Raw genomic sequence first — 17890 nt, 5'->3', positions numbered from 1 at the left:
TGTGTTTGATTCGTCTGTTTCTTTGTACTTGTTTGTTTGTTTTTGTTTGTAGATTGGAACCCTAAATCAATTTAGGGTTTCAATCCGAAATTTGTGCTTGAAATTTAGGGGTTTCAATTGAAACCCCTAACTCAATTTAGGGGTTTCAATTGAAACCCCCTCAATTTAGGGATTTAGGGGTTTCAATTGAAACCCCCTCAATTTAGGGGATTTCAGTTAGGGGTTTCAATTGAAACCCCTAACTCAATTTAGAGGTTTCAATTGAAACCCCCTCAATTTTAGGGGTTCCGGATTGAACCCCTAAAATTGAAGGGGTTTCAATCCGAAACCCCAATTTAGGGGTTTCAATTAAAACCCTAACTATTGGGGTTTCGGATTGAAACCCTAACTCAATTTACGGGTTTCAATTGAAACCCCCTCAAGTTTAGGGGTTTCGGATTGAACCTCTAAAATTGAGGGGGTTTCAATCCGAAATCCCAATTTCAGTTAGGGGTTTCAATTGAAACCCCCTCAAGTTTAGGGGTTTTGGATTGAACCCCTAAAATTGAGGGTGTTTCAATCCGAAACTCCAATTTCAGTTAGGGGAATTGAAACCCCTAACTCAATTTAGGGGTTTCAATTGAAACCCCCTCAATTTAGGGGTTTCAAGAAGATGATGATTTTGACATTTTAGGATGGTGGAAGGTAGCATCAAAGAAATATCCCATCATTTCTGAGATTGCCCGTTGTATATTGGCCATCCCTATTAGCACCGTTGCCTCGGAGTCTGCCTTTAGTACCGGAGGGCGCATATTAGATCCTTTCCGTAGTTCATTGTCTCCTACAACTGTGGAGGCATTGATATACATACAGAGTTGGACGATGAGAAATGATATTTATGTTCCGGATGTGTTAGATTTTAAAGAGACTGACGAAGAGGGTGGTGATCAGTCTGGATCTGGACCATCTGGTAATTATTATTTTTATTTTATTATTTTGATTTATTTATATTCATTTCAATTTCATCAATATTAATTTTAGTATTGATTGTTGTACCAACACATGAGACGACTCAGACGATGTCTATCTCCACTGCTATATGAACATGTGCTCAAGGCTCAAGCCTCAAGACTACCCATCCGGCCGCCCCAAATGTCATAGTCAAAGATCCAAACCGCTCGCATATTTTTTTAGATTATTAATTTCGTAGATTTTTGAATTTTGAATCAGTCTATCAGATGTATGTATTATATATTTTATTTGTAATTTTGTAATATTGATACAATGTCCCTTGGACACTTTTATTTGTAATTTTGTAATTGTTTAGACTTTCCATTTTATTTTTGTAATAGCTTAGTTATTATTATTATTTATTAGTTTATTAGGTAATAAACTTGTAATCTATACTCTATAGTAGTATTTCATTAGTCTTAATTATATAAAATTGTGTATGTATATATTATTTTCATTCATTCATGAATTTTTTTTTTAACTCCTTTTTTTTTTAAAAAACGCAAAATTATATTTTTATGTTTCTGGGCCATTTTAGGCCCAGAAACCACTTCTGGGCCTTTGGCCTAGTAGCGGTGCGGGGGTGCGGACGGAGGACCCCCTCCACCCACACCCCGTCAACCGAGACGGGGTCCCCCGCCCCCGCACTCCGGGGGCGGGGGGCGGATGGTTAATGTGGCCCCCCGCCCATGCGGGGGCGGGGTGGGGGCTACCCCTAATAAAATCTACTTGTTCAATTTTTAATATATTTATTATAGATAATGTCAAATCTTACAAAATTAAAATTTGTTACTCTTGATGTTTTGGGCAACAATTACTTATCTTGGATCTTAGATGCTGAGATCCATTTTGATGCAATGAACCTTGAAAATACTATTCAAGAAGAGAATGAAAGGTCCTGCATGATTGTGCCAAAACAATGATGTTTTTGTCTCCATCATTTACATGAAGAATTGAAAACCGAGTATCTCATTACAAAAGATCCATTGATTCTATGGAATAGTCTAAGAGAGAGATACGAGCACCAGAAGACTGTAATCCACCCAAAGGCTTGCTATGATTAGATGTACTTCAGGTTGCAAGATTTTAAAATAGTTTCTGAATACAATTCTGAACTTTTCAAAATAAGCTCACAGTTAAAATTATGTGGAGAGAAAGTCACTGATGAGGATATGTTAAAAAGACATGTACCACATTTCATGCTTCGAATGTGCTCATGCAACAGTAATATCGAGAGCGCAAATTCACAAAATATTTTTAAATAATATTTTGTCTGTTAGTGGTTGAACAAAACAATGAACCTTTAATGAAAAATCACCAGTCTTGTCCAACTGGTTCAACTCCATTCTCTGAAGCGAACATCATTCTATAATCATAAAGGAAATAGTGGACATGGCCGTGAACATGGACGTGGGAGGAAAAACTATAAAAATCAAGGAGACCGTACTCAAAATTACTCAGAGAGAAACTCAGTATACCACCAGAAGTGCAACCACACTAAGACAATAAATGATGAAAATAAAGGCTCATAGAATAAGCCTGCGAAGAACTATAAAGATAAATGTTATAGGTGTGGTATGAATGGATATTGGTCACATATTTGTCGTATACCAAAACATTTGGCGAACCTATATTTGACCTAGTAAAGGAAAAGGAGGTCAAAATTAATTGTGTTGATCACAATAATCCAATAGATCCAACTTATACCCCAAATGGAATGGATCTCACCCACCTGAATATTTTTTTTTTATTTCTTTGTGAACCCTAACGAAAATACAGATTTTTTTTTTTTTTATTGGTGATGATTATGGTTACAACAATAAATTTTCCTTCTTTTTCTTGTAATCACATTATATTTCAGTTATTATCCTTAAACACATTTTGTAATTTTCCTTTAAATTAATTAAGTTTTATATAAGTTTTGCTTTTATAAGGAAGCTTGGATTTTATTGATGAATTGATCAATTTGAAGAAAATTAATGGAGATGTATGTCTGGCAGACAGTTGTACTACACATACAATTCTTAAAGATAAGAAATATTTTCAGTATTTAACATTGAATAGAGCTATTGTATATACTATATCCGGTTCTTGAAACCAAATTGAAGGCTTCGAAAGAGCAAATATAATGTTACCGAAAAGAACAAAATTTTATATTGATGATACTTTGTATTCTTTAAAATCTAGAAGAAATTTATTAAGTTTTAAAAATATTCATCGTAATGGTTATCATATTGAAACTATCAATGAAAGCAGTAACAAATATCTTTAAAGCACTTCTATGATTTTGAGCCATAAACTCGTATCAGAAAAATTGTCAGCTTTCTTTTCAGGGTTATATTATACAACTATGAGTACAATTGAATTAAATATTGTAATGCATTGGAAGTTAAGGGCCTGCACCCCTCTACCCAGCCCCCGTCCGTCCTGCCCCTGCATGGGCGGTGTTGGCAACCCCGTTCGCCCATGCGGGGGAGGGTTGAGCACAGCGGGGCCCCGCCCCGCCCCCCGCTCAGCTACATATAAAAATAAATAAATTCTAAATATTTATATAAATATATTATATATAAATATATACATTTTGTTGTAGACTTGAAGTTGTATTCAAGTTATTGGATTTCCTTGGCCTCCTAAGTCCCATATTGCTTAAGTATGAATATTGTATTGTTTTGACCTTCTATATAAAGGTTGGTCTAAGAGACCAACCTTTATATAGAAGGTCAAAACAATACAATATTCATAACTTGAAGTTGTATTCAAGTTATTGGATTTCCTTGGCCTCCTAAGTCCCATATTGCTTAAGTATGAATATTGTATTGTTTTGACCTTCTATATAAAGGTTGGTCTAAGAGACCAAAACAATTTAAAATACAACTCTAATGAATTTAAAAATTATGTTACTAGTTTTTAATTTTTATTTATTTATATATTTTAATTTGAATTAAAATTATGGATTGAATTCCCATGGGTCATGGGTAGTATTGACCTGAGTGGAGGGCGGGGCCGATGAGGTTTTCGACCCAGGCCCTCCTCCAGAGGGTGGATCCTTCTCCGCACCCCGCCCCGCACCATGCGGGTATCACCTCTACTGGAAGTGCTATGATCTAAAGATTTTTATGATTTGACATGATCACCTTGAACATCCGGGATTAATTATGATGCGTCAAATAATTGAGAACTCACATTGACATCCTCTAAAAAATCATAAGATTCTTTTACCAAGTGATTATCCATGTGCATCATGTTGTCAAGGTAAACTAATTATCATACCATCCCCTTCTAAGATAGTAATTGAATCCCCATCATTTCTAGAAAGAATTCATGGGAACATATATGGGCCAATACATTCACCATGTGGACTATTTAGATATTTCATGGTTTTAATAGATGTATCAACTAGATGATCATATTATCTACTCTTTACTCGTTATTACGGCTAAGCTCCGACTCCGACTTCGACAGGAGTCAGAGGAAAATTTTTTCTCTGATTCCGATTAGAGGTTGGAGCTTCGAACAGAGGTTGGGACTTCGAACAGAGGTTGGAGCTCCGACCATTTATTGGGCTAAATAAATGCCCTTTTTTGACTTTTGGGCTCACCAAAGCCCAAGTTCTAACCTGTAAAAAAAATATTGAAAAAAAAAACCTTAAATACAATAGTTTAAAAACTAAATAACATGTATGATATAGCCATAAGTTATAACAGTCCTATTTATAACAACATTGACTTAGCCTTCAAAGATAAATACATAAATATTAAACACAAATTTCACTCAAATCTCAATGGTCCATTGGTCATGCCAGAAATGAAGACAGAAAGTTGCAATCGATAAATGAAAAAAATTGATAATAAAAAATTGAACACGGTAAAAGTAGAATTTGATTCTTACCAAAAAAAGAGGTTCTCCACAGTCCATAGTCTCACAACTCCATCTTAACTCTCAAGGGGTGTCCGTCTTAGACTCCCAATCATCGAAAATTATGTTAGAGTTCACAATTAGGTCTATAAAATCATAAAAAGTAGAAGTTAGAAATATTAAAAATAATTAAATAATCATTTAAAAGCATATAAAGTTACCCGATTCAAACCTATAGCTCTCGGTATCAACGCCAATAGTATTTAGTCCAATGGGCGTTTCACTTATCTAATTCTGTGTGCAAATGAGAGCCCCCGTGGTTGACGGTGACAATGAACTCCGATAAGCATCCAACACGCGACCTCCAGTGCTAAACGATGACTCTGAGGCAACCGTATTGACAAGAATGACTAGCACATTTCGGGCTATACGAGAAAGGACTGGATACTTGCTGGAATTAACCTTCCACCAAGTTAATAACTGAAGTACACCATTAGATGCCTCAAAAATTTCCATAAAATATCTTTCAACCTCAGATGTACACTGCATAATATTCCTCGTTGCAATGAGTTGATGATATTACTGCATAATACGATAGCCTGTAACCCCTACGGATGGGTTAGTGTTACCTAAGGAAGTTGTTGACCCCGTCGGCCTCGAATGTTAGGAGCTACTGGCTGCGGATAAAGGTTGACAACTATTACTGTAGTGACTATATAGGTCATCAATATCATTTTTTAGCACCTTAATAAACTCTGCAGCCTTCACTACCCTAAGGACGAAATTTACCCAAAATTCTAGAACGACCAACTTATATCGGGGGTTAAGGATCACAGCCACAAATAGTAATCCATTTATCTTCTCAATATTCCCATAATATTTATCATATTTGGTCTTCATCCTCGTAGCCATAGCAGATAACAATCATCTAAAGTCAGCACAACTATTTTGCAAGTAAAAGTGAAGCTCCGAGAGCTCGCTGAAGTACAAGTTCATAGTCGTATATTTAGATCCAGATATCCGCATGGTTAGGTCATAAAAAATTTTCAAAAATTGAACAAAGTACCTCATACTAGTCCAATCATGTGCGTCCGGCGCATTGAACCCCTATCTTGCTGGCTCGAACAAAGCATACCTCCGGCCTCCATCCTCGACCTCCATCTGCTCGAACGCCATTTGGTATTTCTGTGCCACATCCAACATCATGTATGTAGAGTTCCATCGAGTCGTAACGTCCAAGCGCAACATACTAGAACATCCAATCTGAAGATCTTCTGCTATTGCATTAAACTTGGCAAACCTTTAGGAGGAACCCCTCACATATCGCATAATGTTGCGGACTCGGGTAATGGAATCATTAACCTCTTTTAACCCTTCAACAACTATGAGGTTGATGATATGAGCACAACATCGAACATAAATAAACTCGTGGACCCGAATGATATCATCTTTCACCGTCATATTCCGCTTAAACCAATCAATTGCTGTTTTATTGGCACTAGCATTGTCAACTCTAATACATAACACTTTTCGAATTCCCCAGTCCTTTATACAATCATCCATTTTTGCCCCAATGGACGTCTATGTGTCAGTCGTAAATGACACACTCTGGCCAGTGGTAATAAACATCTTTCTCATCTCTGCTTTGTCTTTCGCATGTCTTTTCATATAATCTCGCATCACTGTATACCGTGATGGAATGAGAAATCGTGGCTCAACAAAGTTTAGAAACTTTTGGAAGCCTCTTTTGTCGATTGTGGTAAAGGACATCTCATTAGTAATTATCATCTCTGCAAGCATGTCCCTTAACATCTTCTCATTGTATTGAGGGATAACCAATTTCTTAGCTTGTATATCATCAGTGGCCATAGAAGTTTCGTAGCTGAGGTTAGTCTGATCAGTGGCCGCCAATCCCTTCATGATCTTATATCGTTGCCAACCATTTAGATGTGCTATTAACACACTAGTACATTGCTTCTTCGAATGACATCCACAAAATTGCCCACAGTGGTGGCATCTTACTAGCGGGTTCGCAATATCACCAAGAATTTTGGTGAAATGCTCTCGTGTCTACGACATTTTTTTAGAAGGTCGTGGTGGTTGATCGTGCTCAATGGGCATCTCCTCCTCTTCGTCGAACATATCTTCATCCTCTATATCTACTAGGAGTGGGAGTCGACTACTAGCACAAGATGTAACTGCTCTAGATGTAGGGGTGGAAGTACCCACCGGTTTAGGAGTTGTAGCATTGGCATTCGCCACATTCCCTTGTGGACGATTGTCTCCACTAGCTCTAGGATCCAAATCACAATCAAAGAAGCTGAAAAAATAAATTAGAAGCAAAAAATTAGTTTAAAAAATAACTAGGCTATATTAAAAGGCATCAACTCATTTAAGATGGAGAAAAATAAATTAGAAGCTAAACATAAACAAACATACATGAAAAGAGACATCAATTCATTAAAAGGCATCAACCCATTTAAGATGGAGTGTCTTGTGACCACTGAAATGAATAATAACTCACGTTCGCTGCCTAGTATGCATGATATTTTCCTTCATATATTATTACTTCCTGATCACCCCTCACATGACCGCTTAAGGACATTTACTAGCACTCAATAATTTATATACGAAAATGAGTCGAAGATGCATGCATGGACTTTTTATTTTATCCCATTTTTTTTAAGCAAATGTTTGAATGCCTAAGATCTCAGGAATCTGGATTTTGGTTTGCTAAGTCCATAGTCCTTTTTTTTTATCCCTCTCTTTCAAAAGAATGGCAATTTTTTGGAGAAAATGTTATGGAAAACCAGTCTTGTAAAATAGAAAAATTAATTGTGAAAGAACAAATCAAGTCTCGATTTATTCCTTTCAATAACTTCATATTGAAATGCTAATATCTTGCTGGACTTGGTTTTTATTTCTTCTAAATTTATTGGGGTCAAAAGAATGTATAAGCAGCATACGAAATTAAAATTCACATCTTAGACAACATAAGCATCCGTATACTCAGGGTGGAACTAAACTTAATCTTACAAAAAAAAAAAAAAAAGACTCATAGGATGTAGACCATTTAATCTGTAGTACACATATCTTGCATTTATTAAAGACATGTTAATCATTCTAAAAGCATTGTCCAATTTTTCCAAGGGTGATTTGAGATAGAAGAATTCTGCAACAACTATGTCTTCCCTTTCCATAACTACCCTATAAGTTTTGCTTAGAAGACTACTGAAGGATGGTTACTTTGACCTGCTCCTTTGCTTTTCTTCTAGATGAACCAACATATAGCTTCGATTTTAGGTTGAGTTATGAGAAACGCTAGTTGAGGAGAACCATTTACTTCAATGAAAAACACTTTTTATTTTACTCTTGTCTGGTTTTGCCTTTGCAGTTGATCTATTTTTTAGCATTTTTAATTTGGATAGAAAAATAATCTCAGAAATATTGTGTGTTTGTAAAAGCACACATAGGCTTTTCTTGACCATCACTTGGATAATTAAATTTAAGTAAATAAAATATATATTAAGAATTTTAATTATATTATTTTATTAGTTTACTATTCTACAATTTATATTACTAACTTTGTTCTGTTGGGTCATGTGGTTTTGATTTTTGAAGCAGGAGCATCTCTTACACTTTTATCAAACACATTGCATGCATACTGGTTTGCACAATCCGTTGCCATCAACCATATTCAATTTTTGCTACATTTCCTTACTATAACACAACTTCACAAGAATCACAATAATTAATCCCAAAACAACTAATTCTAGGCAATCCAACAACATGGAAAAAAAAGAAAACATAGAATTAAATTTCCTTGATTTTATGTTAGGGCTCAGAATCAGATAACTTACCAGAGGCTACGGAGGCTGGCTTGAGAAGTGAAGGGGAACAGAGTGTTGCGCACTATGGAGGCGTAAAGAGGAACGACGGCAGCAGAGAGGGAACGAGGCGGCGAGATGCAGAGATCCGAGAGGTTCAGAGAAAAAGGAGAAGGAAGAAGGAAGAAGGGAAGGGGGTGTTGGGGTTTGGACCTCCCGTGTGATTTAAGTGGAACGATGTAGTTTAATATATATTTTTAAATCCAGATGTAAAATGACGTTGTTTTACATCTGGATTTTTTTTTTATATAAATCAGAGTTGGAGTTTGGAGCTCCTTGGAGCTTCGAACTCCGACTCCGACTCTGACTCCAACTACTTATTCGGAACTACTCCAATTCCAACTCCAATTTCAGACCATTCTGACTCTGTTGCAGTTGAAATCGGAGTGGAAGTTGGACATAGTCGAAATTTTCAGAAGTTTACACAGCCCTACTCGTTATGTTGCATTTCCTAGATTTCTTGCACAAATAATTAGATTACAAACTCAATTTTTTGGTTATCCTATTAAGTCTATCAGATTGGATAATACAGAAGAATTTACATCCCAAGCTTTTGATGATTATTGCATGTCAATAGAAATTCATGTTGAATATTTAGAAGCCCATGTATATACATAGAATGGTTTGACCGAATCGTTTATTAAACGGCTACAATTAATTACTAGGCATTAGCTTATGAGAGCAAAATTACTTGTTTTTGCTTGGGGACATGCAATTTTACATGCTGTATCATTAGTTTGGACCAATTGCCCATAACAAATACTTTCCATTGCAACTTGCTTTTGGTCAACGACCAAATATTTTTTGTTATGCTGTCTATGTTCCGATTGTACCTCCCAAGTGCACTAAGATGGGCCCTCAATGAAGACTTGGAATTTATATTGATTTTGATTCTCATTCTATTGTTCGATACCTTGAACCTTTAACTGGTGATATTTTTAACGTACGTTTTGAAGATTTTTATTTTGATGAAACAATTTTTCCACCATTAGGAAAAGAAAATGTGCCTGAAATACAAACAGAAATAACATAGAATGCTTCGACATTATCTAATCTTGATTCTCATACAAATCAATGTGAACTGGAAGTTCAGAGGATTATTCATTTGTAATGTATTTCAAATTAATTATCGCATGCATTTACTAATAGTAAGAAAATAAAAAAATCTTATATTCCAACTACTAATATCCCTGTGAGGGTTGAAGTTCTTGTATGACAATCAAGAAATCTAGAAATAAATGAATTTAAGACATACTTAAAGCGTGGAAGACCTATTGTGCAAAAGATAATATTTCCCAAAAGAGAAGAGTAAAAGAAAAAGAATTTGGTGTTCCTGAAGCAACCATAACCACAAAATAGGCAACAAAATCAATTGATCCATCTAAACTTTCAATACCAAATTCTCTTGAAGAAGAATCCTTTGAAGAAGAATCTTCTGAAGAGGAACATGTACCTGAAAATAACGAGATCTCGATATATTATGTAAGTACATAAGAATTATGGGATAGAAGTAAAATTGTTGTCGACAACATATTTTCATTTAAAGTTTCCCTAGACATTACAAGAAGTAATAATGAAATTAAACCACAAACCGTAATGGAATTGCCGACATAGAAATGATTGACCAAAATGAAAAAATGCAATTCATGCAAAACTGAATTCACTTGGAAAATGTGAAGTATTTGGACCTGTAGTCTAAACACCTAAAAGTGTGACGCATGTTGGATATAAGTGGGTATTTATATGTAAACGTAATGAGAAACATGAAATCGTGAGATATAAATCACGACTTGTTGCACAAGTTTTCTTGCAGAAACCTTATATTGATTAGATTTTTTATTAGGTTGGTAGTCATAGAAAGTTTGGATATGCGTTTAATGTATGTAGTTATCGCATATTTATATGGATCACTAGATAATGATATATACATGAAAATCCCTGAAGGATATAAAATGCCCAATAATTTAATTTGTCTATGTGTTTTTTATTAACTAGTCAGAGTTTGGATTCACGATTATTGCAATTTATGTAGATGACTTAAATCTCGTTGGGACTCTAGAAGAGTTCATAAAAACTGTAGCTTATTTGAAAAATGAGTTTGAAATGAAAGATTTTGGAAAAACCAAATTTTGTCTTGGTCTAGAAATTGAACAATTTTCATTTTTCAAATGAAAATTTGAACACTCTATAAAGGTTTTTCGATCACTTGATATAGAGAAATATCATTTTTTACCTCAAAGTGAAGATGAAGAAATTCTTGGTCCTAAAGTACCATACCTTAGTGCAATTGGTGCTTTAATATATCTTGCAAATTGTACAAAACTTGATATTGCATTTTCAATCAACTTACTAGCAAGATATAGTTCCACACTAACTCAAAGGCTTTAGAATGTGGTCAAACATGTTCTACATTACCCTTGTGGTACAATCGACATGGGACTATTTTATCCAAAAGAACCAAGCTTACAATTAATTGGATATGTAGATGCTGATTATCTATCTAATCCATGTAAAGGACGTTCTAAAAAATTATACTTATTTACATATGGAGGTACAACTATTTCATAGAAATCTGTCAAACAAACAATAGTTGCTACTTCTTCCAATCACTCAGTAATTATTGCAATTTATGAAGTAAGTCGTGAATGTATTTGGTTAAGATTAATAATTCAACATATTCTAAAAAATTATGGTTTACTTATAATCAAAGGTAGCCCAACAATATTATATGAAAATGATGTGACATATATTATGCAAATAAGATGAGGCTACATCAAATGTGATAGGATCAAACATATTTCACTAAAATTCTTTTATACACACAAGCTTTAAAACGGTGGCGACATTGATGTTAAGAAAATACAATCGAGTGATAATTTGGCAGACTTATTCACTAAAACTTTACCAATTGCAATATTCACAAAGTTGGTACATAATGTTGGAATGCGACGGCTCAATGATCTTTCATCATGAACAATTGAAGCTCTGCATACTTATGAGGGAGAGTAAATTATTATCCGGATTGTACTTTTTTTCCTTCACTGAGGCTTTTTCCATAGGATTTTCTTTTGCAAGGTTTTAATGAGGCAATCGTAAGGCATTTAAAGACACACTAGAATATTGTTCTCTTTTTCTTTCATCACAAGTTTTTCCCATTAGGTTTTCTTTGGCAAAGTTTTATCGATGCATATTCTTTCTATATGGTCATCTAAGGGGGAGTGTTGTAAATACATAAATGTAGTAAAATACATGGAGATGACTATTAGAATTCTTACACATTCATGTATTCCTATTTCTCATGTTCATGTATCCCCTAAATTTTGTATTGTCATTCCCTAAGTTCATATATTCATTTAATATCATGTATCATTTCAAACCTATAAAAGGGAGTCTTGAGGAGTATTTGTTGACACAAAACTGTTGAAAATATTTTCAAAATAATTAATTATATATTATATTTATTAATAATATTTTTGGATTTTGGAAGTTATGAATTATTTTGGAAAGAGAGAAGTTATGGAAAGTTTATGAGAGTTATACTATTTTGTGTTTGCTTGCATGTCAGAAGACTTTAATTGGTTTAGTGGTATTGAGGTTTCCCATCTAAACTCATAGACTGGGTTCGGTCCACACCTCTTCCAAAGGAAGGATTTTTGTTGATTTATGAAGAGGCCTCCAAGAGGCATGCGGCCAGCACCAAGGCGTGCATGCGTGAAGCACTGCAACACATGGGCTCAAGGCGCGACGCACTGCATGCGCTCGCGTGCACAAAGAGTAGCAACACATTAGGAGGGGCTCCATGCGCGAGGCGCTGCTACGCATAGTAAAACCACATTTAATTTCCCAAACGTGTAGGTGGTGGTTTGAACTTGTGCCATTCAATTGGAGAAGAAACAAGGCAACCACCATTGGACTAAGTCCAATCATATGGTAATAGTCACAATATTTATATACCTATTTCAAACAATTTTCAGAAATACTAAAAGTCATTACTTTTCATTCACAACTTTTGGTCATTTATAAATAGACCCATTGGCCTGCCATTTGAGTATCCCAGAATTCCATTTCTAATTCTCTCTCTCTCCCAAAATTTTCACTTCTTCAAAACTTGTTAGAACTTGTTAGAATCTGTTTGTTCTCGAGAGAACAAATTTCTAATTTCTTGGTTAAATAGTAAAATCTGAGGGTATTCGGGATCTAATTTTGTGTGTGCATAACGCAGTTAGATAAACAGACTTGTTCTAGGTTTCATTGTATCTAAGATGTAAATTCGCTTGTAACCTGTGTGCATACCGTTATTGGTTGGGGCGAATATTGTCTTCAGGAAAGCGACATTATAACGCGCATTGAAGCAAACTTTTCTCTCACTATTTATTGTTTTGCAGCCCCTTTGCACCAACAATCTTAAGACAATATTTTATTACTAATGACACATAGTTTGAGAGATTTTGTTGTGAGCTTTGTTAAACTCGAACATTTTGATGGAGCCAATTTTCGACGCTGGCAAAAGAATATGCACTTTCTCCTAGCCAGTCTTAAAGTGGTGTATGTTCTAACCACTCCTAAGCCGCCTACAAATGAGGATGAGACAATTGCTCAAAGTCGGGTGAGAATCAAGTGGAAACAAGACGACTACATCTGCAAGGGTCACATTTGCAATGCAATGTCTAACACATTGTTTGACTCTTACCAGAACAAAGCAACCGCCAAGGATCTGTGGGACGCACTTGAGGTTAATTATCTCTTAGAAGATGCTACAAGTAAGCGTCAAACAATGTGTCAGACATTGAGTTGTTGGAACAAGGCACCAAAGCTCTTTGGGAAATCAACTGCTCCCCCATGCTAAACAGGTTTGTATCTGTGATTTGTTTGGTTGCTACGAAAATATGTGAAAGAGAACAAAATGAATTTTTAAGCAGTGCAGATTGAGTCTTAAGGACGTGGTATATGCGTAGTAAAGGTTGCATAGAGAGATTGATCTTTCCTTTCTCTCTCTTTTTGTTTTTGTGATTTTTTAGAATTTGGGACCCTAGGTAAATGAGGCTGCTTTATAAAACCTAGTAGTCGATTAACGGAAATAGTCAATGAGAATTTTTATTCCCAATATCGGGCTCAGTTCTATAGTATTGCAATTTTAGAGTTTGGAAACAAATATTACATAAAACATAACATTGTATTATTCTCATTTTGATACTTTAACACCAAATGTGGACTAGAGGTTTTCTTATATGGCATGGTGGCTGGTGCTATTTTGTCAAGTTTTTCAAGTAATGAGAAAGCAAGAGGATTCTCAACTTTCAAAGTTGTCCATCAAGAAAGCTCATTTTGAAGGAACTTAAGTTGAAGCTGCAATTGTGAGTGATTATGCATATCATTCAAAAATTGATGTAGTTTTGCTACATATTGTCGATCAATCTTGTATGAATCAGATCAAGTGACATTGTTTATTTATGCTTAAATTAGACCAAATGTCATTGTTTATATATGCTTTCCTCCAATAGACCCTGCCCAATTCTGTTTGTACGAGTAGATAGTGGCTCTTTTTGATAATAGGAGTGGTTGTTATTATCATTACAGGTTACATTTTGCTTCCATTCTAAGTATATTGTATATGTGGAAGAAAATAATCTTTTTTTGATAGGTAATCAAGAAGTGTTATTCATAGAAGTAGGCAAAACCCATGTATATAGGGAGTATATATGAGAATAACCTAATTAGATTTTATAATCGAAAGTAGAAGATTATGGACATTAGCCCATTACAAACAATAGACCCCGCCCATTGTTCTCTCAAAACTTATATCATTTCTCTCCTACCAAATGCACCAACACATACATATAGGAACCATTTTCTGCATCGTTGCCACTTGTTGGTTGCCTGGAGGCCTTTCCAGCTTGCAAGGAACTCCACCAATCTAAGTGGCATGACCCACAACAATCCAATTCTAGCGAAAAAAATAATCCCACATGATCCTAGCCACCTCACAGTGTAAAAATAAATGATCTACTGATTTACCATTCTTTTTACACATACAACACAGTCCAATACCATTACTTGAAGTTGCCTTAAATTATCTGTGGTGGGAATCTTGTCTAGAGATGTTGTCCATACAAAAAAGGTTATTTTTGAAGGACCTTTCGTCTTCCATATACTCTCCATGAAAACATGGTCATTCGAGGGCTCATTAGAACTTGTTAAAATGATCTGACCGTGAATTTACCTTTCTTGGAGGGGTCCTAGCTCATCTTATCTATTCTACCCTCTGTCATGTTTACGAAATACAATGTCTCATAAAACTCTGTGATAGTCTCCATCTCCCAGTCTTGGGCCGCCCTAATGAATTCTACATTCCATTGAGGGAAACCACTAAAAAAGACCAAAAGATTAGCTATCGTTGCATTATTTTCTCATGCGATCTCAAAAATAACAGGGAAGGTGTCTTGAGGCTAATTTCACCCCACCATTTGTCATACCAAAAATTGACACTAGAGTTGTCACCCACCACAATATGTTCATGTCTTCGGAAGATCTCCCAATGTCTCCTAATGTATTTCCACAAACCCCCCTATATGTGCCACATACCTCATTCGAGTACCATCCTCCCTAAGCCTCCCCAAACTGTGAATCTATAAGGAACTTTCATAGGCCCCCCTTTCATTTTGGTACCTTTACAACCATTTACCCAACATGGCTTGGTTGAATTTCATCAAGTTACAAATCCCCAGACCACCCCCAGAAATTGGGGTACATATAAGTGATCAATTAATCAATTGAAATTTGAACTATTCTCCCAATCCACTCCATAAGAAGTCCCATTGTAGCTTCTCTATACGGTTGGCAACCTTTGTAGGGAGGGGGAGCAAGGATAGAAAATAAGTGGGTAATTTATAAAGAATGTTTCTAATCAAAATGAACCTACCACCTTTAGAGAAATACAACCTCTTTTAAGAAGCAAATTTGCGCTCCACCTTTTCAACCATGCCATTCCAAATCCTCTTTGCTTTAAAGGGATCACCCAATGGTAAGCCAAGATATTTTAGGGGTAAAGATGATACCTTACATCCCAATAGAGGCTAAATTCTCTGCGTCAGGGACTGCCCCCACCAGCACCAGTTCAGACTTTGAAAGATTAACTCTTAAGTCCGAGACAACTTCAAAACTAAGAAGTAGAGCCCTCAAAGATTGGATATGCCCAAAATTTTCTCCATAGAAGATAAGAGTATCGTTAGCAAAAAACAGCTGAGAGATATTCATGGAACCATAATGACCATTCCCTATCGAAAAACCATAGAGAAAGCCACCTTCCACAAGACCCACAATCATTTTACTAAGAACTTCGATGACAAATAAAAAAAAGTAAAGGAGAGAGTGGTCTCCCTGTCTCAAACCATAGGAGGAGTCAAAGAAACTCACTAGAGAGCCATTCTTCAAGATTGAGAATCAAACTGTAGAGATGCAAAACTCTATCCATTTCTGCCAGTTCTCCCCAAAGCCACATCTTGTGAGAAAATAAAGTAGGAACTTCTAGTTGACATGATCATAGGCTTTCTCCTTGTCTAATTTCCAAAGTAACCCAGGTTCTCTAGATTTGAATCGTCTATCCAAGACTTCATTTGCAATTAAGACTGAATCTAGAATCTGTCTATCTTTGACAAAGGCGTTTTGCGGCTTCGAAATTACCTTTTCCATCACTTTACTCAATCGATTAGCTAACACTATAGAAATGATCTTGTAAACCACATTCATAAGGCTAATGGGGCAATAGTCTCTAACATCTACAACCCCATCTTTTGTGAATGGGTGCTAGGAAAGTAGCATTAAAACTTTTTCAAAGCTGGCATTAATATGAAAATCTTGAAAAACCCTCATAAGGTCTCCCTTGATCACTTCCCAACAAGCTTGGAAGAAACCCATGTTAAAACCGTCAGGGTTTGGAGCCTTGTCACTAGCCATGCCAAGGATTATTTGACCCACTTCATCCTCCTCAAAAGGCCTCTCTAGCCACCCTGCACACTGCTGATCTAATGTTGAAAAAGTCAAACCATCCACTTTTGGTGGCCAAGTGTGCTGTTCAGATAGGAGGTATTAGTAATACTGCGCGATGTGATTCTTGATGACTAATTGATTCGAGGATACTGCACCATCTACCATCAACATATCAATAGTGTTATTCCTCCTATGAGAATTAGCCACCCTGTGAAAGAATTTCATGCCCTTATGTCTCTCCTTAAGCAAGAGCACCCTTGATTTGTCACCAAGAGATCTCCTCCAACAATGTTACTTTTTCAAGTTCTGTGAGTACCTGGCTCTTGCGGGTTCTCTTAGATTCAGAGAGAGTTCTTGCCTCTTCCTCCCCCTCCAGACCTTGTAGCTCCTCCAAAAGAAAGTGCCTCTGTTGCATAACATTGCCAAAAACTTGTTCATTCCTTTAGATCTTATTTCAATATTTTTTACTTTCTTGCCATTATAAAGCTTGGAGAGCCTTGGAAATTGTAAAAAGACCACCATTGTCTAACCCTGTCAACAAAACCACTAGATTTAAGCCACATATTCTTAAATTTAAAATGCCTTTTACCCCCTTAGATGCCTCCACAGTCTAGGATGATGCGTAAGTGATCAGAGCATAGCCTAGGTAATCTGCTTTGAGTTACATTTGCATAATGTAACTCCTAGTCAGGAGTTAACAAAAACCTATCAATCCTCAACTAATATGGGAATTCTCATTTGTTGGACCAAGTAAATGTACTTCCAGTTAATGGAATATCCATAAGCTCATGTTCCAAAATGAAATTAGAAAACTCCCTCATGGCGGGAGTGATGTGGGACACATCTAATCTTTCACTCGGGAAGCAAGTTGCATTGAAGTCACACCCTATGCAGCTTGGTAACTCACACCAGCTAACAAGTCCAGCAAATTCTTTCCACAATGACTTTATCTCTGAATCAACATTAGGGCCATAAATTTCAGTGAATGTCCACTAGAAATCGTTTTCTACATTCATAAAAAAGTAAGCCACAGTGAACTCACTCACACATTCCTCCACCCTTTCCAAGACCCCTTTGTCAAACATAATTAGGAGACCATCGGATGCGCCTTTTGATGGCATGTACGACCACCCTACATGTTGACTTCTCCATAAACTTCGAACTAATTCCCT

Source organism: Juglans regia, chromosome 12 (genome assembly GCF_001411555.2).
Source record: "Juglans regia cultivar Chandler chromosome 12, Walnut 2.0, whole genome shotgun sequence".
NCBI classification, from domain to species: Eukaryota; Viridiplantae; Streptophyta; class Magnoliopsida; order Fagales; family Juglandaceae; genus Juglans; species Juglans regia.
This window is presented reverse-complemented; position numbering follows the sequence as displayed.